Source organism: Odocoileus virginianus, chromosome 15 (assembly GCF_023699985.2).
Source record: "Odocoileus virginianus isolate 20LAN1187 ecotype Illinois chromosome 15, Ovbor_1.2, whole genome shotgun sequence".
In the NCBI taxonomy this organism is placed as follows: Eukaryota; Metazoa; Chordata; class Mammalia; order Artiodactyla; family Cervidae; genus Odocoileus; species Odocoileus virginianus.
This window is the reverse complement of record NC_069688.1, coordinates 4,797,974-4,818,457: the sequence shown is the minus strand read 5'-3', so window position 1 is coordinate 4,818,457 and position 20,484 is coordinate 4,797,974. Positions and strand designations below refer to the sequence as shown.

At 42.8% G+C, this 20,484-nt stretch overlaps 1 protein-coding gene across 7 annotated transcripts in view; it reads left to right on the top strand.

The window, feature by feature from the left end:
• The window catches only part of KHDRBS3 (KH RNA binding domain containing, signal transduction associated 3), a 152,502-nt gene that overhangs the window by 24,631 nt on the left and 107,387 nt on the right, over window positions 1-20,484 (top strand). Inside the window, exon 1 of one of the 7 annotated variants that reach the window (XM_020893090.2) lies at window positions 2,290-2,309. The exons of the other annotated variants lie outside the window; for them this stretch is intronic. The gene's annotated coding sequence lies outside the window, so the exon portion shown is untranslated. Of the gene's footprint in view, window positions 1-2,289; window positions 2,310-20,484 lie in introns of those variants that run through there. 7 annotated transcript variants of the gene reach the window in all.

Sequence of the window (20,484 nt, the reverse complement as noted above, 5' to 3'; positions counted from 1 at the left end):
ATTAATTGTTAATTCTGACTTGTCTGTTCTGTGTCCTTACATTCGGTACATTTCTGCCCTTACCTGGATCACTGCAAGAGCCTGAATTTGTTTCCTTACCACTAGTGTTCTACTGTTTTTCAAGATTTGCATTTTAAAAAGAAGCAGTGCCAAATGCATATCGTTTCAAACTGCGGATGCAATCAAGCTATGGTTTTGTTTAAAGCTTTCGCTTGTACGTCCTGTCCTCAGGGTAACTGGTGCCCTCGGGGTCTTTCTCCGGGCGGTATTCCGCCCTGCCGGCCTCTCGGTCTCTGTCACTCCCCTCTCTAATCCCGAGGTCAGTTTCTCAGTTTCTTGTCTGGTTCATGACAGCCAGTTGTTCTTTTCCGTGAGGCCTTTCCTTTGCTCTTCTGTTCTGCTTTGTGTACACAAATGCCCTTCTCCCTCTTGTGTGCTTCATCCATTTATGTTTAGGGATTCAGCCCAAGTATCACCACCCGAAAGAAACCAGTTTGCTGCCACTCTCGATTTTGGATTGGGTGCCATCCTCTGTTCTTTTCTGATCCCTTAGGCACTAGGACTCGGCACTGTGCATAGCTCAGTCACAGCCTTTATCACTCTGGGTTTTCATCTCCTTACTTACGTCTCCCTTTACAGAGGGAGCTCCTTGAAGGCGGGGTTGAGTGTCCTCTGTACCTGGAACACAGGTACTCAGTCAGTGCTTGGTTATTTAGGGAGATACCAAGTAGAAAGTGGTACTTGGCAGGCTCCCAGCCTCGCACCTTTTATGGGTAATTGGTAACGGGACCATAATGTACTAAACTAGAAAGCCAGCTGTTTGGTTCTCCATTTCCCATTCTGCTGTGTGGTTATCTTTCAGATGTTGCTTCTTGATGCTGCAGACAGGCAGAGAGCTTTCTTTAACACTCAGCATAATGATCAAAGCTGGAAGAGGCCCACTGCCAGAATTAGTGTTTTTTCAGTTTGGAGACACTCTTGAAGAAGCGCTTTTCTCTGATCTCCTTATGGTTTTTCAAACTTAAAAACAAAGGTGTTATAATGTCATTGAGTATTACATTAATAGATAAGTTCATGGATGATGGACTCATGGCTAAAGTTGTCCATAGGACAGAGAGAAAAATAACTAGCCATGATGTGTATAGTATTTGGATTTCCGTCTGATAAAACTCACAGAATTGCAAAGCATTTCACAGTGCTGCCCTGGGATATAGGAAATGGTTACTTTTGTAAGGGTTAATACTTGAGAAAAGGGTGGTGGAGCTGAACTGTTGGTTACTAGACCAGTTTGTGGAAGATATTTTTCTACTACTTACATGCCCATTGTCCTTATATCTCCATGGTCCCGAATGGACCTGGAGCCGTTGTTTTTTTTTTCCCCTCCCTCACTGTTTCTTTGTCTAAGTTTTTGGTCTGGAGTTTGTGTGTTGGGATGGGTGGGAAGAGGCCCTAGGGCCTGAGAAGAGCTTGCCCTTTGAGATTCTGACTTCACTGTTTGAATAGGGAGCCTGGCAGAGCACATGGCAGGTGGGCTCTGGGCCAGCTGTTAGCCACGGGGACGTGGGCAGGTATGTTCCCTGCAGCAGTGCCCTCCCAGGCAAGGGGGTGCCACTACCCCGCCAGCTGAGTGGTTGGGGAGGTGTGTGTGTGTGTGAGGGTCACAGAGGTAAAGGAAACGTTTGTTCCTGACACAGAGCAGGTGCCCAGCCAGTGTTCATTCCTCTCTCTCTCATAAGGGTTTCCCCATCAGAACATCTGGAGAAGAACTCAGTGCATTAGATAGTAGGTTTTGCTTTGTTTCTGTTCTTGTGCTTATTTCTGGGAACAGTAGTAGTATTTTTTCTTCTCCGTCACATTCCTGGACATTGACGCTCTTTCCTCCCTTTCTTTCTCTGTCTCCCTAACTCTGTAACCCCATCCAATAAAAAGAAAGGTCAAGACGTAGATAGGTTTTCCCTACTGAAATGTTTTATTTACTAGTCAAATCCCCTTTCCACCCGGCTCATGTTTGAAAGTTGCTGGCTATTTTAAACATGTGGTACAGTGGTCAGACCTGTCTGAAAACGTCTGCTCAAACCAGTAATGACTGTGTTATACTTGCCTCGCTGCACGGCAGCAGACCCAGAGAGGAAGGGTTGTGGCGGCCGCACGCGCCTGCCGCGGGCGCATGCGCCGTGGTCCGCCGGCGCCCGCCGTGGCTCTCGGCCTGGCCCCTGCGGTCGGGCCGCGGTGTCATGGCGGCGGCAGGCGGCAGGCGGGAGTCGGGGGCAGTCTCTGTACTTCAGAATCTCTGCAACTAAAAGTATAAGGTATGTGAATCACATTCCTACCCTGAATATAGACGACTGTGGGCTGGGCACAGAGCCAGCAGCAAGTAATTTAACCCCCTAGTACCTAAATTTCCCGAGTAAACTGTGGAAACTAAAAACCCTACCTCCAAGGCCTGTTGCGAAGATCTGCTAACATACATAAAGCATTCATTACATGGTGGGTGGGAACATTCAGTTAATGTCAGCTGCTGTTATTAAGATTTTTATTATTATTATTTTTACAATTTGTATTTGTCAAAGCGCTGTGCTAACCGCTGGGGAGGTGGCAACGACTGAGGAAGAAGGAGCCGCCTGTGCTAGACTGTGGGGGAGCGGCCCCCGCCTCAGTCCTTTTCTCGGAGCATCCCGCTCCCTCCAGCAGGTGATGCGTTTACCGTCCCCCACGCTCCTAGAGTGTAAACTCCATGCACACAGCACGGTGTCTGCTTGCAGTTGTGTCCCCAGCACCTGTCAGGGTGGCTGGCACGTCGGCGTTCAGTAAGAGAAGTGGCCGAATGAACGCCGATGGTGCCCTGGGGACACTGATAGGAAAGTGGTGCATTAGCCTGAATGGGACGAGGAGAGCTACAGAGATGGTGCTCTTTACCCTTGAAGGGCGACCTAGCACCAGCCGTCTCCTGATGGAGAAGGGGTTGCAGCCAGAGAAGCCGAGGTTTCGAGATGGGAGGTCTGGCATGTCAGTCGGAGGAATAGCCACCACCTGTTGTCACATCAGATGCCCTGATGGCCCGCTTGCATGGGGATAACAGGAACTCATTTCCTGTCTGGTTATTTAGTCTTCAATCCCGAGAGTTTAGTTCTCGTCTAAACTCTTGCTTTGTTTATTGTAGGCAATTATTTGTTTTATGCAAGATTTCATATGGTAGCTTCATCTTTGTGGGTGAAGTCAATCCCTTGAATCTTAGCTGTTCCTCGGTGATGTCAAGCACAAGCAGATCTAAATAATGATGGGAAAGGTAGTGGTGATGATGATGATGATGGCCTTTGTGGGTCACTTTACGGTTCTTTAACCAAAGATTTTCATGTGTTGCTTTACTAAGCCTCTTAATAGCTTGATGAGGTATGTAGGATTGAGTAGCATCCTTGATCTGTATATTTTTTTCATTTGCCTAGGCCTTCAAAATATATCCTCTTGTTCCTGCCAAAGACCTTAGCTTCTGAGTGCTATGTGTTGTTTTTGCTTGACTTTTGCGGTCCTGGACCAGGGATCCAGGGGTGTAGAGAGCAGCTTGTCCAAGAAGCCTAGTCCGGTGTGCTCCATTCGATCCTGCCTTAGCTTTCCAGGGGTGACATGCGCATGATCCCGAGGCTCTCCAGTTCATTGCCAGCCTGTTGGCCTCCAGTGGGAGAAGCAAGCAATGCGACTGTGGTTGATGGACCCAAGTCCCTCTCCAGTACTGCTTATGATCCTTTATTTTACTCTCTGGAGCATCATCTCTTCCACAGAAGCCAAGCTTTACGAGGGCAGAGGCATTTGGATGGATGAACAGTAAATGGGTGGTGGCCTCATTTTGTCTGCCAGAGTCCACTTCCCTAGCCCTTGTCTGAGCTCCTGTTGGTGGGTCAAGGGGATATTGGGGAAGTTTAGACTCCTCCAGAAATTAAAGATTTGTTAGTAGTTGGAGTGGATGTAGTCTCCATTGCCTTAAGTGATAAGACTGAAGCTCAGAGAGGTTCAGTAACTTGCCTTGGGTTATACTGTAGTCAAGTGGCAGGAGCTGCTCAAGCCCAGGTCCCTCCAAAGCAACTTGAACAGCTTTCTCAGCTCCATTGAAAGGAATAGTAATAGTTGTTTAAATATCACCTGTGCATATTGAGGTATGTATGCCTTGTGTTTTGTCTTCCAGGTGTTCCCGGTATATGAGCACAATTTAATAGTAACAGTAATGTTTACCTCTGTAGCAAAACCCATTCTTATATGGTGTATATTCATTTATAAGCTGGCATGCTTAATTGTGACAGAAATTGATTTGCAGAAATACTGTAATCAGATCTGATCAAACATGAATAATATCACATAAAAATACTCATTTTCAAAATCATCTTTGATGAAAGACACCATTTTGATTCTGCTCTTTTATTTTCTCTCTTTTTCTAAAAGAGGCCACTTTGAGCTCATCTGTTTGGAAAAAAATGATTTTTCTTTTCTGTCTGCTATTTTGACATTAAACATCAAATGTGTGCTCACTCAATCGTGTCCAACTCTCTGTGGCCCCATGGACTGTAGCCCACCAGGCTTCTCTGCTCTTGGGATTTCCCAGGAAGAATACTGGAACATGGGTAGCTGTTTTCTCCTCTGGAGTATCTTCCTGACCCAGGAATCCAACCCAGGTCTCCTGCATTGGCAAGCATGTTCTTTACCACTAGTGCCACCTGGGAAGCCCCGACCTTGAACTTTAGACCTATGTTAAATAAATTTCCTTTCTATAATCTTTGTTTCTCTTTCTTTTTTCTCAACATTTTAAATTATTTAAATATTTTCACATAATGTCTTGAGTATATTTATCATTTAACATCATTTGTCAGTGGTGGTTAATATGTTTAACGTTAACATGTAAGGTCCAACAAGGCATGTAACATGTCTCTGGCCACTGTTGATTTTGTAGCACATAGTGGGCTTCAGAGACATGTGGAATAAATGACATGTGTGTTGTAGATATAGAAACACTTTAACATTTCCTGGTTACAGAGTGCTTACCATAGTCTTAATCCCTCCAGATGCATTGGAAGGGCCCCATATATCTTGGAAAGATTGGGGTTCTTCCTTGGAGAAGTCACAGATCTGTATCTACACGTGGAGGGAGCAGGCCTTCTTATCCAAGGCCAGCAGCTGTTTTGAGCCCGCCTTCAGCTGTGAATAAGGACATGTCTATCCGGTGTCCCTTTCTTTTGACAAAAGTTGTCTACAGTTTGGTTTTGTGACTTTAGACCTTAAGAAGTAGACTGTTCTTTGTTCAGTGCAGTGTTCTGTTCAAGAAATGGTACCTGGAGGGAAAGGCCTGCCCTTCCTCCGTCTATACCTGCATGGATGTGGCTGATGTAACAGCAACAAGAACTTTTACTTAAAGGAGAGCCTTTATTTAAACCCTCCATGGATGCTGGATGTGGAGCCTTTCTTTGAACCCTGTGACCTCAGACAAATGACTTCCTGCTCTGTGTCCTCTTTAAAGTGGCGAGATGATGGTGTGGAGTAAGATCAACTGGAAGACATGAGAGACTCTTCAGTTTGTAAACTGTCGTTGTAACACAAAGGCAGAGTGCTGTCATCAGTGCCATCACTGGTATTGTTAGAGTTATTGAAACATAGGTGTGGGTTGCAGCGTTTTTTATACCATTAGGTTTGAAAAGATTAATAATATGAAAGTGAGTGAGTAATACAAGGCATTGTGTAGTCAGGTGTTAAGGGGAAAGCCAAGGAACAGAATGAGGTACATTGTTTAGAAAAGGAAGTGTTACCAGGGATTGAAATTCTGAACTTCACCGCCTGCCAGTGTTAGTCATGAATGATGGAGAATTGTTCTTTATTTTTTAATTGGATTTTTAAAAAACCACCTCTTTGCTTAATTAATACCTTTAGGTTTAAATACAGATTATTAAAATAGGCAATGACAAAAATAGCATTGAAAAATGGCGACTAGCATTTGACTCTATTTAAAATCTAATATTTATGCCATTGGTACACATACTTATTATGACTGATGTTTTAGAACTAAATAATTATTTTATTTTTTAAATAATTATTTTTAAATTAATTAAAAAAATTTCTCACTTTTAATTTGTGCATGCATGTTCATTTGCTCAGTCCTGTTGGACTCTTTGTGACTCTGTGGACTGTATAGCTTGCCAGGTTGCTCTGTCCACAGGGTTCTCCAGGCAGGAATACTGTAGTGGTAGCCATTTCCTTCTCCAGAGGATCTTCCCGACCCAGGGATCAAACCCATGTCTCCTTCATCGCTGCAAGAATATGGTAAATATTGATGGATTATATAACACAGAAATAAAAAAAACTCTCTGACATTCTTAAAAATTTGTATGAGTCCAAGTCAAAAGGGATCCTAAGACTGAAGAGATGGAAAGCTCCTGGGTTTGTGAGACCATGGTTCATACCCACGGTATTACTTTGTACTTTTGCCGGAAGATGTAGAAAAGTTTGTTCTGTGAATAAATTAAGTTTCTTAACAAATAACTATTAACATGTTGTTTGATGTTGTTCTGCTTTCAGTTTAGTAACTGCTTATTCTATAAACTGCTATTCTAATGTAATAAAGTAGGTTTTAAAATTTTTTGTACTGTTGAGAATTTTAATAACAGGAAAAATCACTAATTTTTTAAAGGATATGTTGTAATATCCACTGTATGCTTTCTCCACCCACAGTCACCAATTTATGAATCTATGAATTAAGTTTATGTAATAGGTAAGGGCTTCTTTATGTTGCCTTTTTCTTCTTGAGGGATCTTTGATAGTTTTGTATCTTATAAGGAAGTTGTCCATTTCATCTGAAGTATCAAATTTATTGCTATAGAACTGTTGGGTTACATTTCTGTATCCTTTTAATAATGGTAGGATCTATGATGATGTCATTCTTGTTCCTGGTGTTAGTAGTATATCTTCACTTTTTTTCTCAGTCTGGCTGGGGGGCTTATCAATTTTATTGAGCTTTTCAAAGAAGTAGATTTTGGTTTTATTAATTTTTTTTTCTCTACAATTGTACATTTGTAATTTCATTGATACCTGCTCTTTAGGGTTAGTATATGATAATAATCAGAAAGGTGGTATTGTCTTGTCGCTGAATTTGTGTTGATAAACAGCAGTTAAACTCCATTTTCTTCATGGTGTTTGTGGGTCCTTTGTGATTTTCATATTTTCCCTTATCTTATTATACTCTGATTTGGGCCAGCTGGCTCAGAGGGTAAAGAATCTGTCTGCAATACAGGAGACCTGGGTTTGATCCTTGGGTCAGGAAGATCACCTGGAGAAGGAAATGGCAACCCACTCAATTACTTTTGCCTGGAGAATCCCATGGACAGAGAAGCCTGGTGGGGTTCATTCAGTTCATGGGGTCACAAAGAATCAGACACAACTGAGCAACCAACACTTTCACTTTTCCATTGCAAGTCTGTTTATTCTATCAGGGTTGAATTCCCTGTGGTCAGGGGCTGTTTTATTATGCCCTGTTTCCTGGCTGGAGCCCAGTCCTGGCATCTGGGCAGTCACTGTAGCCGGATGAGTGAGTGTGAATGTCAGGAGGAGGGCAGTGTGTGAAAAAGCATTTTTTTTTTGCTTCTAGGAGGATGATTAGAGAATTTGGGGAATGAGTCACTGCGGGGTAGCCGTAGTAGTTACTTGTGTTTTAAGTATAGATGTATGGTATTTTTAATATTTTAGAACGTATAGTTTAAGTAAATACTCCTTTTGAAATGTACGTATGTGCTGTGGAGAATTGTGGCTCAGCTGGTAAAGAATCCGCCTGCAATTCAGGAGACCCCGGTTCAATTCCTGGGTCAGGAAGATCCCCTGGAGAAGGGAAAGGCTGTCCACTCCAGTATTCTGGCCTGGAGAATTCCATGGACAGTATAGTCCATGGGGTCACAAAGAGTTGGACATGGTTGAGTGACCTTCACTCACTTCACTGGGGAGAGTAGGCTCTGGATATGCTGAGGGCCAGGGTGGGGAAAGCTGGCATTGCACCCCCAGCGGAGGGCCATGTTTAGCCAGTGATCTCTATTAGCAGAAATTGGAGGAAAATTGCAGGGAAATGGAAAGGTCAGACTGAAAAAGAAAAAACAGCTCGTCAAGAAGCTGGATCAAGGAATTGAAGGAAACTCTTCAGAAGTATTTAAAGAACGCATACCACGGTTTTTAAAAAAGTACCCGTCGGCCATGTTGAACTTGGAGAAGGCCGGTTAATACCGAGGCAAGTGACTGTCTGGTGATATTCCTCAACTTGACACCTGCACACCCTGGTTAGTGTGTGCGTTCTCTGGCTGTGTCATCAGCCACCCCAGCCTTGAAGTGGTCCAGAGCAGTGTGCTGTGTGTGTGCCTGGGCCCCGCTGAGCCGTTCTCGTGTGGCGGCAGGTGGGAGGCTGGGGCTGCAGTCGCCAGGAGGTTCCCTCCGCAGCTGGCAGGGCAGCCCTTGGTACTGGGACCTCAGCTGAGAGCTTAGCCTGAGCTGTGGGCCGTCTCGCTGGCTTATAGCCTCGACATGCACACCGCGGGCTTCTTAGAGCTCTGACCGGGGTTCCCTAAGGGAGGAGAGCACGTCAGGAGGCCGAGCAGGACCTGCAGTGCTTCCTAAGAAGTTCCGGGGTGCCACTTCTGCTGCGTTCTGTTGGTTGAGTCAGAGAAGTAAGCCTAGATTCAAGACGAATAAATTTGGCTCGCATCTTTCCATGGGAGGAGCAGCGGAGAAATCGCCGCTGTCTGCGTTATTATGAACTGTGATGAGCACAGGCGTGGTTCCAGTAGGACACGCTGCTCTCGCGCACAGCAGCATGGTCCAGTCAGGACTTGCCTACTTCACTCCCACCCTTGGCTGTCAGTGCCCACTGTGGCTTCAATGTCTCAGAGCAATGCAATATGGACGGAACATAATCAGGGTCTTCTCATCTTTGAGTTTGTGAACATCTCGAAGCCAATTCATTCCCTTCATACAGAGCCATGAAATACCCTTCAATGAATACATGAGTCTAAGAATCAAGCCACAAACACAGCATAACATTGAAGCCACAGTACATAAAACACACTTTCTTTGGGAATCTTGGGGGGCTGCTAAAGAGAGCTGTTAGTCATTAAGAAACGTCTCAGCAGCCATTTCCTAAGTGGTCCATCTGTCCTGCTGAAGTTGCTTGTCCCCGGTAGACCATCCATCTAGGATGGCCAGTGAGATCTTGTAACAGCCAGACCTGAGCGTGTAATTCTTGTACTGAAAACCTCTCAACAAGTCTTAGCTTGCCTGTCCACCTCTGACCCTGTGGTGGACTCCATCAGGCTTTGGGGCTTGTCTGTCACAGTCTGTGCCCCGCCCTGAGGACTCATCACCCTCTGCTGTAATCGTCCCCCTGATGCCTGCCTTCGCTGCTCTGCTCTGCTTCCTGATCAACCAATCTCTTCTGTCTTGTTTCTGGAAGAACTCTGCAGCTGGCAGAGCCCCTGGCGTGCAGGAGACGTTTCATACTTAGGTGAATGGAAATTATGTTGAAGGAGTAAGTACGGGTTATACTTGTTTGCTTCTTCTGTTGTCTGTTTTGGATATAAGTACACATGTTAATCATTTAGTCTTCTTAAATATACTGAGCATTTACCCTGAGGTGTAGAGGATAAGGAAGAGGAAAGACAGACTTGAATCTGCCCCAGGCACATGGTCTGGAGCTGGGAGAAGATCAGGTGCCACTGTCGCAGCCAGGGCTCCCGCACACCTGTCTCCTTCCGGGCGGGACGCCTCTGGGTGTTTGAAAGGAGCCTCATCATAAAACGTGGGGCAGACCCATTTCCCATGGTTCTGTTCACTGTGCTTTCTTCTTAGAATCTCCTTGGTTTTCCTCTTTCTCTTACCCTACAGTCACAGGTCAGTTTTGGTGCCTGTTCTAGTAGGCTGGCACCCAGCTGTGCAGACAAAGGAGTTGGAAGAAAGCGAAGAGCTTTGTGGATGAGAGGGGTTGATGTTTACAGCCTTTTTGGGAGGGAAGGGTTTCACCTTAGATGTGCCTAAATGAAATACTATAGCAGTGTAAATAAGTAATTAACATAAATATCTGCTGCCTAGTGACTCGTTTATGTTTGTTTTCTGTTTTAGTTACTGTTCTGCGTATTAAGGCATCATGATCTATGCTGTGCTCAGTTACGTCTGACTCTTTGCAACCCCATGAACTGTAGCCCGCCAGGCTCCTCTGTCCATGGGAGTCTCCAGGCAAGAATATCAGAGTGGGTTGCCATGCCCTTCTCCAGGGGATCTTCCCCACCCAGGGATTGAGCCCAGGTCTCCTGCATTGCAGGTGGATTCTTTACCATCTGAGCCGCCAGGAAAGCCCATCATGATCTACATTTTGCAAATTAAAAGGCAGTGTCAAAGATTAAATAATTTGACCAAAGTCATGTGGCTTTCCGTGTTGGAGATAAAATTAAGTCCCCTTCTTCTTCTTGTTAAATCAGTATATCTACTGATCCACTTTCATGCTATTAAAATTTCTAAATACTTGGCTGTATGTGTGTATGTTTCTTTATCTATACAAAAAGGAAATTGCTGCTCTTATCTGTAACTTTGATTTCATTATGATTTCCTGTTTCTGAAGATACAAAATTTTAGATAGAGGCTATAGCCAGCAGGTCATACTTTTGTTACTGTGTAGTATCTTCACATCTTAGATTTTAAAAAATTTTAATTTTTACTCTCGGAACACATCACAGTGCCTTAAACTCATTTATCTTACTTACATTCTCTTGCTGAGTTTTTAACCTTGCCTGGAGGGAGGAGATTTACTCTGGATTTTATTTGATCAAAGAGGTTTTTTATATTAGATGGCAAGGAAAAACTATTCTTTAAATAGTTTCCTTTTATCTTTTTCTCCTCCCCTCCTAGAGTTCTTATCCCCTTCATGCTGCCTCAAGGTTAAAATGAAAAAGAATTGCTACACTTAGACTTTATCTTTATACAGTTCTATGATAGAATTAAAACTATCACTTGGTGGATTTTTTTAAGTCCAAAATCATATTCTCATACTTAATGATACTGTTACTGCTAAGTCACTTCAGTCATGTCTGACTCTGTGCAACCCCATAGACGGCAGCCCACCAGGCTCCCCTGTCCCTGGGATTCTCCAGGCAAGAGCACTGGAGTGGGTTGCCGTTTCCTTCTCCAATGCATGAAAGTGAGAAATGAAAGTGAAGTCACTCAGTTGTGTCCGACTTGTAGCAGCTCCATGGACTGCAGCCTATCGGACTCATCCGTCCATGGGATTTTCCAGGCAAGAGTACTGGAGTGGGGTGCCATTGCCTTCTCCACTTAATGATACTACATGTCTCTAAATGCATCATTGATTCTGGAAAATCACTGCAGTTGCTCAGGAAGGTGAGAGTTAGCCCCAGAAACACAGACAAAAGGATTTCAAGAAGAGATGGACGTTTAGGCGGAAGTAGAGCTGTGAGGCAACTGTGAGGTATGTATAAGGCAGGCAGGATCTGGTTTGATTAAAGCCTGTTTTTTTAATGGGTTACATGAAGTAATCTTGGAGCACTTACAATGTGGTCGAGACTTTTGCTTCCCACTATGTCACTCAGAGTGCTCTGTTTTCAAAGAATGGAAACTGACCCTGGCTGACCAACAGAACTTGAATTTGTCAGAGGGTTTGAGGGGTTCATAGGGTTGATGGATGATTAGAGAAGCAGATATTGAAATAGGAAGGAGAAAGACAGCTCAGAAGAGGAATTGTCTGAAAAGGAAGCAGAAGTCTACCCCATCTTCTCAGAAGGCAGTTGTTGTTGACCTGGGTTGGGCTGGGCTGGACTGGGAAGAGGTAGAGAGCTTGGAAAATAATTCCCAGAAGAAATGGAATAAAATTCTGAGAACTTTTAATAGTTTGGTCAAGGTCACTTAATAGTTCATGGCAAAACCAACAGGGAACTCCAGTCTTACAGTTACATTCCTTTATGCATTCTGTGCTTGCCATGTGTGAGATGCTGTCCTGAGTGCTGAAATTCAGCCATGATTAAGACAGATGTAAACAGTATGGTAGATGCTGCCAGGCAGCAAGGGGTGAATATGTTGGAAAAGTGAGTAAAATGATCATCCAGGAATTAGTGGAAGCTTATATTAAGTATATCCCACTTTGTCACATGTGGATGCAATATCTAGCGCTTTCACTTACCAGTTCCATAGACAAGACAAGACCCTCCTTTGTTTTTCTGCCTCCCTCGAAGATAACAGTGTATTTAAAGGTGCCAAAAATGTTTGTCTGTGCTTCAGGAGGCTCTCAGTAAATGCTGACTCCCATCTCTGATTGAGCAGACATTTTATTTTAAAAAAGAAAAGCCAATAATGGCACTGGCTTAATTCTGAGCTCCCCCCCCTCTTTTTTTCTTTTTTTGTAATTTTTTCTTTCTTAGAATTTAGGGTCTTTGTTATATGCTGCTGGTGACTTATAAGCATACAGAAAGTTTTGATGCCTTGGCATTCAGACTTTTGGAAGTCCACATAAAATATCAGTCACTGTTCTTATCATTGTTGGTTCTTGTTTCAGGTACAGTTTTTTTTTAATATATAATTACTGTGACTTGTAAAAATCATTTCTTTAAGAAACAAATGTAGCAATTGAGGAAGAAACTTAAGAGTTATAGAGTGTTTAAAAGATCTGATTGCATTTGAAGGACGTAGGTAGGCATGAATTCAACAGATTTAAGCTAGAAGTAGACTAGAGGAAAAGAAGTATGAAGTCACAGGTTTTTACCCATCTTTCAGTAAGATTTATATCTGCTTTACTAGTTGGAGTTAATCCTGTTTACCAAAGGTATATAGCTTGTCCCTTGTGTTCTTTCTGTTTGGTAGAAAAGTTGTAATGTTTTTGGTTCTTTCATAGATCTTATATATCAGAATTTTCTTTAATGTTTTGATTTTTAGTCTCAGAGTAAAATGACTCTACAGGAAGGCATTGTGGGTGCTGTTGTGTAGTAATTCTCACGTTCTTCAGTCTTCAGCCTACGGCCTTAGATTTAACATATAATGTGTGAATTTTTTCACTGAAATTCATAGCACTTTTTGCATGAAGTATTGGAGTTTTAAAATTTGCTTCACTCTCTTGATGCAGGCAGTTACGGAGGCCTGTAGAGGGTCTCAAGGTCCACTTTTTCTTTATCGTGGTTTTCGTTCCTGTGCAGCCTTCACGTGGCATCTTTGTCTGTGAAGGTTGCGCAAACAGCTGAGGACCCTGAGTCAGTTTCAGTGGCGTGGCCTCGGGGCATTGCTGCATCATGCGGTTTCTCGCTTTCTGAACCCTGAGCCTCTTCCGCGCCTGCCCTGTGTCACTGCCTCTTCCAGTCCTGACGTAATGCACTGCCCCCTCAGTGTCGCCTCAGAAGTCCTTCCCGGTCTGTCTCCAGTCTCTCCTCCTCCTCAGATGTGTCACCAGACACTCCCACCCTCCTGCAGCTTCTCCCCCCGCCCCGGCCTGCCCCCTCCCGCAAGGGGCCCTTGCTCTGATTCCACTGGTATTTGCCTACCTCTTTCAGGTTGTGAGTGTTTCTTCCCCCATGGTCTCATTTCATTTCCACCCCAACTAAGTGAGGAGAGGTAAGAGTTTCAGAGAGGATATATAGCTCACCTAAAGACCCTCCGACTGACTTCTTGTTCAGAGTGCCCCTAATTTGATCAGCAGTGCCCACACCCTGCCCAGGGCGGCACGGCCACAACCGATCTGCTTTCTCACTACAAGAGAATCTAGATGGCTGTGACTCTGATCTCTTCTGATGATCTTTGTTTTTGTTGTATTAATATTTAAATATTCATTCCAGTTTTATTAGCCCTCTCTTCATATGTGCCTTTGTGCGCATTGACGTTCAGAAGTCTGAAGTGTGCAGGAGGCTGGAATCTGCAGTGCACGTGTTGAGACAGAGGGCCTAAGGTGTACCATGAGTTCCTGCGACCCTTCGTGGGTGTCAGTGTCCGTCACTGGTGGCCGGGGCTGAGAACCCTGTGCCTTGCTGATTTTTCCCCAGCGTCAATTGTGAGTGCTGGTCTGTGATTTGAACCCATGTTTTTATCACTTAAAGTCTCACTAAATTAAGCTCTTTTCTCCCCATATTATCATTAATTTATACTCTCTCAATGCAGATATCAAAAAGCTAAACAGTTGTGCTTGTCTGGAGGCTGTGGGTTAGTGGGCTGCTCTGGGAGGGCCATGAGCAAAAACAGGTGACAGAATGACGCAATTAAGCAGTCACTTAGGGCTATTTTTGAACTTTGCTCTAAGCAACTTAACTTTACATTCATTTTATGCTCATGTTTTGGCTTCATTTGTTCCTGAGCTTGAGATCATGGAATTTAAAGGACTTGGCTGTTTGTAGCATTTGTATGTAATACCTGGAATAGTTTCTTTGTCAGAGGCATAATTAACAATATGATTTGTATGTCTACTGCCTTCTGGTATTCACAACACAGTTTGTAAACTTAATTAGTTCTTGGAATAGCAAGTGTTTTGCAGATGATGCACTTTTCCTGTGAATAGCGTGTTGAATGGTTATATGTTCACAGACGCTTACTCTGCTCAGATTAGGACACTGACAGGTCTGCCTTGCAAGGTAAACCTTACCTGCCGCTTAGTCCCGGGTTGTATTGTCTTCCTGTGCTTTTCACAGGGGAAGTCAGAGATGTAGCTCAGATAATTCAGCCTCCAGGATATTCATTATAGTTCCATTGTATAGAGACCATCTATGCTAATGTCATTATGTAGATGCCGGTTTCCCAGACTCCGATGGTGATGGTTATGGTATATGCGGAGGTGGAGTAGGGAATAACAGGCCCACCCACAGTTCTTCAGTTACACAGCACCCCCCACCCTGAGACGGAGGGAGCAAGCAAGAAAGCGCTCTCAGCAGGTGAAGAGATGCTGCCAGGAAAGCCTTCTTACCATTCATAAATCACTGGTTTGAAGATGTTTACTTGGACTTCCAAGTGATGTTGAACTAGAAGCATCAAATTAGAAGAGGCTGATACCATTAGATTAGTGACTTCTGGCCCCCAGAGTTGGGGCTGGGTCACACAAGCCTGGGTTCCGCCGTTTTTACAGATGAAGAGAGGAGGGCTCAGTGAAGCTAGTGACTTGCCAGAGGTCCACTAGTGGTCAAGCTGGGACTGCCCCCGACCCTGTGTCTTCCAGCCACTTCACTGGCCTTCACTCACCACTTGTTTGTGGCCAGTGGAAGCCCAGCATGGCGCCTGGCACAGAGTCCTGCAATGTCCAGCCCCTCTACTTTTCGGGAACTCACCAAGGTGGTGGGTCCGCAAGGAGAACAGAAATCACCGCAGGCGTTGTAACAAAGGAGATCTGATAGAAAGGATTGGTTAGGGAACTGCTTGATGACTGAAAAAGCAATTGAGGGATTCTGAAGGGACACAGAAATAGTAATACAGGCTCTGCCTTGAGCCAGAACCACCGGGGCTGGAGGAACAAAGGGAAGACACTCTGTGGAGCTGGGACCGAGACGCATTAAGTCCAGTGACTCAGGCCTCTGAGGAGGGGGTCCTGGCTTGCTGACCTGGTGCAAAGACTGGGCGGTGGGAGGGGATGTGAAAAATGAGTCATTGTCAGAATTTTGGAAACTATTCTGTATGCTGCCAGGAACTGGAGCAAGACTGAAGGGACAGGACCCTGCTCTGGCCTCCCTGATGAGAACCTAGTGGGGGCCCCAGCTAGCAGAGAAGCAGGGCTTGCGAGTTCCCTGTCCAGCATTCTCGATGGGTGTGTATGGAGCTGAGAGATGGTGCTTAGTAACTGGCAGAGATGGTTTGTTTAGGAAAATGAAAGGTAGATAGATGACTTTCGTTTTGCTTAATTCAGACGTTGGGTATTCTTAAAAGTTCATCAAGTCTTACTGTGCTTTTCCATGAAGAATATCATCATTCACTCTCATTCACTAAACAAATATTTTTGAACACATGTTATATTCATGATGCAGAACTCAGTAGTGGGCATGTGATGATTAATAACACAGTTTTGTGTTTATGAGAGCTAGTCAGTGAGACAAATGATAGGGATGTATGCAAATCTCAGGGTTGAAAGGAACCTTCAGGTTTAGCTTACCGTCAGGTGATTGAATCCCTTCTATAACGTTCCTGTCAGGTGGGTCCAGCCTGCTGGTCAGCCTCTATGGATGAACTTAAAATTCCTTCAAGGTAGCCGATTCCATCTTTGGAAAATGCTATTTTTAAAATCTTCATCTCTAAAATGAATGGTAGCTCCTGTCTCTCTTTCTTTCAGTACTAATGCTATGTCACTGGCCTTAATCCTGACCAAATCTAATCCCTCTTTTGCATGACATACAGAAATAATTGTATGCAAGTTAGTGATTCTCTCCTCAGTTGTTTACCCTTTAGGGTGGCCATTTCAATTATTTCAGTTGTTTTTGTTTTTGTCTTGAACGGAGCTTTTCAACTTGGTTTTCATTATTTTCTCTTTTACAGAGCCCCTTTAGACATCTTTTCTCCTCAATCATCCTCTTTCTCTCATCCCCCTTCCCTGATGAAATGGTGATACTTAACATTAATTGTGTGTCTGATTATGGACTGTGGCCTGTTGGTGAGCCAATCACCATTGTGGCTTGAAAATTGGTAAATTATTGAAAATCTAGGGGAACACTTCTCTGGATTCCTGGCCAGGTTATTAGTCTCTGTGTTCTCATCTTAGTTTGTTACTCATTCATAGAATAGATCAATAAATTATCTCACCTCTGTGTTTAAGAAAAGAGAATGGGGGGAGTCAGACATCAACCTAAGATACTTGTCGTTAGTTTTAGCTAGAGTAATGCTCTGTGTTTATCCTGTGATTCTCTCTCATTTGTCCATGTGGTGCAGTTTTGTGAAGTTAAAAGTTAGCTATATATTTAGCCTTAAAATAGATGAGTCAGTTGTCAGTAGATTTGACAAGTGGAGCCCACTAGAATACATGATTGCTTAGCCAGGTACTTGATGGCTGAAGGACAAGCAGAGGAATGCTGTTGATTGACCTTAGTGTAGTTATTTTACTGTAAGTTCCTAAATGATTTTAATGTACAGCTTGGTCTCAAATGTGAAGATCTGTACCTAACTTGGCAAATCCCTTTGAGAAAACCTCCAGTGGGAATGTCCTCTGTGAAGAGACAGCATCTGACTCTTAAGGAGAAGGAAAATAAAATGTGACTGGAGAATGACCTAGTGCGGATAATACAGCCTGACTTGAAATCGACGTGGGAAGGTGCCCTCGTTTTCAGCACTGTAGGTGTCTGTGTAGAGACGTTTCCTGTCCTCGGAGGCTGTGACTGTTAATGTGCGTTGCTGGATTGTTTACCAATGTCTTAACTTTCCGTGATGACTAAATAAGAGTGACAAAAAATGTTCCTGCTGTAATTGTATTTTGTTTTTAAAAAGTGTTTTTTTGCTTGTTTGGCAGTTTCTAGGTAGCTTAGAACAACATTGAGTTATGAGGGAAATATAATATTTGAGGCACCTTGTATGTTTTAAACTCATATTAAGCTGCATTTGTTGTTGTTTTTTTTCTTTTTTAGTGATGTTCATTATTCTAGCATAGCTCTCATGATTTTGTCAATATGGCTTCAAACAGCATCAGAGTTGATGTTCCTGGGAATCTGATTGCAATCCTGATCATGCTATTTAGTTTTAGAATTACTTTTATAAAAGTGAACCTGTAAATAATTGTTACATGAAAACATATGATTTAATATCTTAAGGATTTTTTCCCTCTGATTATTCTGACTCTCTGCTGCATAAATAGGACCAGTTATGATTCTGAAACTAACCTAAAAATGTATAGCCAAAGCATGATTGTATCCTGCTTTGAATTTATTTTGCACAGTCTGTCGCACTTACAGAGTTTGTATTATTGTACATTTAACCAATAGAAAATATTCATTGGTAATCTTATTAGATATGAAAGTAATAGAGAGCAAAATGCTTGTATTATATGGTTGTTATAGAATATCATTAGTACAGTCATATTTCTATCTCAAAGTGTGATAATGCCAGCGGGATAAATGAGAAAGACATTGAATCTTCACACAAAGGAAATGGGTTTTATAATGAGTGCAGTCTGAACAGAACTAATCTCTTTCTTGGATCATTACTTCACCTAATCATAAAACCTTTTTTTAATTCAAATCCTTGCAGGGTTCTAATTGGTGACCTCTGGAGCCTGATAATTGTTTAAGATAGCTGGTCTTTTGCAGTATACTTAATGATGTTTGCAATTAAAAGTGAGAAATGTGGTTTAACCCTTAGGCAGGTGTAACTAAAAAGTAGATTTCCTTTTTTTCCCAATCTTTAGTAGTTATTCCCATTCCTCCTCCCAATAGTTATTGACTCGAGTCATTATTAACTGGAATTAACCTAATGTATTGTTGTCTTCAGTTAGTCTGGGGGTTTACCGAATCTTCATTTGACAAATGCGTTGGGATATATTAGGAGTAATCCTGGATCATTTGGAAGAGCCAAGGGATTGGTCTATTTGGGATGGCGAGAATGCCTAGCTGCTTTTTTCTGTCATTTGGGTTCATTTTTCTGCCTTTTTTTGGGTGATTTAAGTAGAAACAGAGACATTTCTTTGCAACTGTTTTCAATAAAAACTTATTTCAGAACTTTCCTTGGTACCAGATGAAAGTGAGTCAGTAGAAATTAGCCAGTGTTGACTCAGGGCTGATAGAACCATGGGCCCCTGAGCCCTGACTGACAGCTTTCTCCATGCTGTGTGTAGAAGCATGCTGGAGATTGATGTGGGCTGTTGCACTTTCCTGTTTTGATCTTCTCTGTTGCTTCTGTTATGCTTCTCAGTAAACAGTGGACATTCAATGAATACAGTTGACTGACTCGTCCTATAAAATTCTGTTCATATGTTGGAGGTGGAATTTAATCTGTTATCTGTTGGTTTAGGAGGTTTTGAAATGTCAGCAAAAATTGATCAGTTGATCTAAAATTTTATTTGAGTCAAATTGTGGATTATAATCCGAGAATAGCCTCTTGGAAAGTTCTGGGAACTGTTCTGCCTGTTAGAGGCCAGAGCATAGTTGTATATGTTTTGAGACAGAGGGCTGTATATTAAATGATGTATTATTGACGGTTTACACAGTCCAGATCCAAGCTTACAAAGCAGGTAGCGGGCCATGGGTCAGTGTGGCCCTTTACCAGATTAAGAAGGAAGGTTGTTTTTTTGAGGAGTTGTCTTGTTGAAGCTCGAATGTTGCTCTTACGGCTGAGCAGGTGTTTCTGCTGGAGGCAGGTTTGGTCGATGCATGATGTAGGTTCACAGTGCACAGAAGAGGGGGCAGAGGAGGCCAAGGGGCAGAGAAAAATCTTCGTGTTTAAGTTTTTCTTGTCTTGCCATAAAATATGAGTTTTATTTCACAGAAGCCAGTTGTGTGGTAATTCGGAGAAGAGGCAAATCCTTTGAGAGTCCAACAGTCCTGCAATCAAACTTTAAGTCTGCCACATACTAGGTACTAGGGGACATTGATTCCTGTCCCAGCATGCTGAGAATTGTGTGGGCTTCATGTGCAGAGCCTCCAGCGTGGTGTCTGTAAATAGTAATTGTGCAAACTGTTAGATGCCTTCTACGAGTTTTAGGGAACATTTCATCTCTGATTTTATCCCTTGATCTTTATTGTTTTAAAATGATTTAAACAAACAAAAAACACATTACACTAAGAAGTTTATTTTGAAAATTGTTAGACTTCAGTACCAAAATCCAGTAACTTCCTCCTTTCTGAAGGTTGTTGAGTGTTTCCCCTTGTTTAGATGATAAGTTTGCATTTCACTGGCGCATCCAGTGATCATCATGTCTTATCTTTGTATTTTTCTTTTTTCTGCCATGATGCCTTTTGTTTGGTGAATGACTGCAGTATATTTAAGGGAAAGATAAGAGGTCAGTACCCTGGAAGCATTTTTCCTCTTGAAAATAATTTGATAAAATGTGTAACGATAATTCAGAGTGCACTCAGAATTTTTTGATTATCTGCATTTTAATTTCTAGAATCATAAGAGGTTTCACAAATTTCTTGAAATCCATTCTACAATGAGATACATATAAATCAGTCACTACAATTTAGGCTTTGTATTAAGTAGACAATAATAACCTGTATTAGCATTATGTGTTACAGTTTTCAGATCACTTTGATAAACATCATATCTTTTGATACTTGCAATAACTCCAAGCCAGGCTTCAGCAATATGTGAACCATGAACTTCCAGATGTTCAAGCTGGTTTTAGAAAAGGCAGAGGAACCAGAGATCAAATTGCCAATATCCACTGGACCATCAAAAAAGCAAGAGAGTTCCAGAAAAACATCTGTTTCTGCTTTATTGACTATGCCATAGCCTTTGACTGTGTGGATCACAACAAACTGTGGAAAATTCTGAAAGAGATGGGCATACCAGACCACCTGATTTGCCTCTTGAGAAACC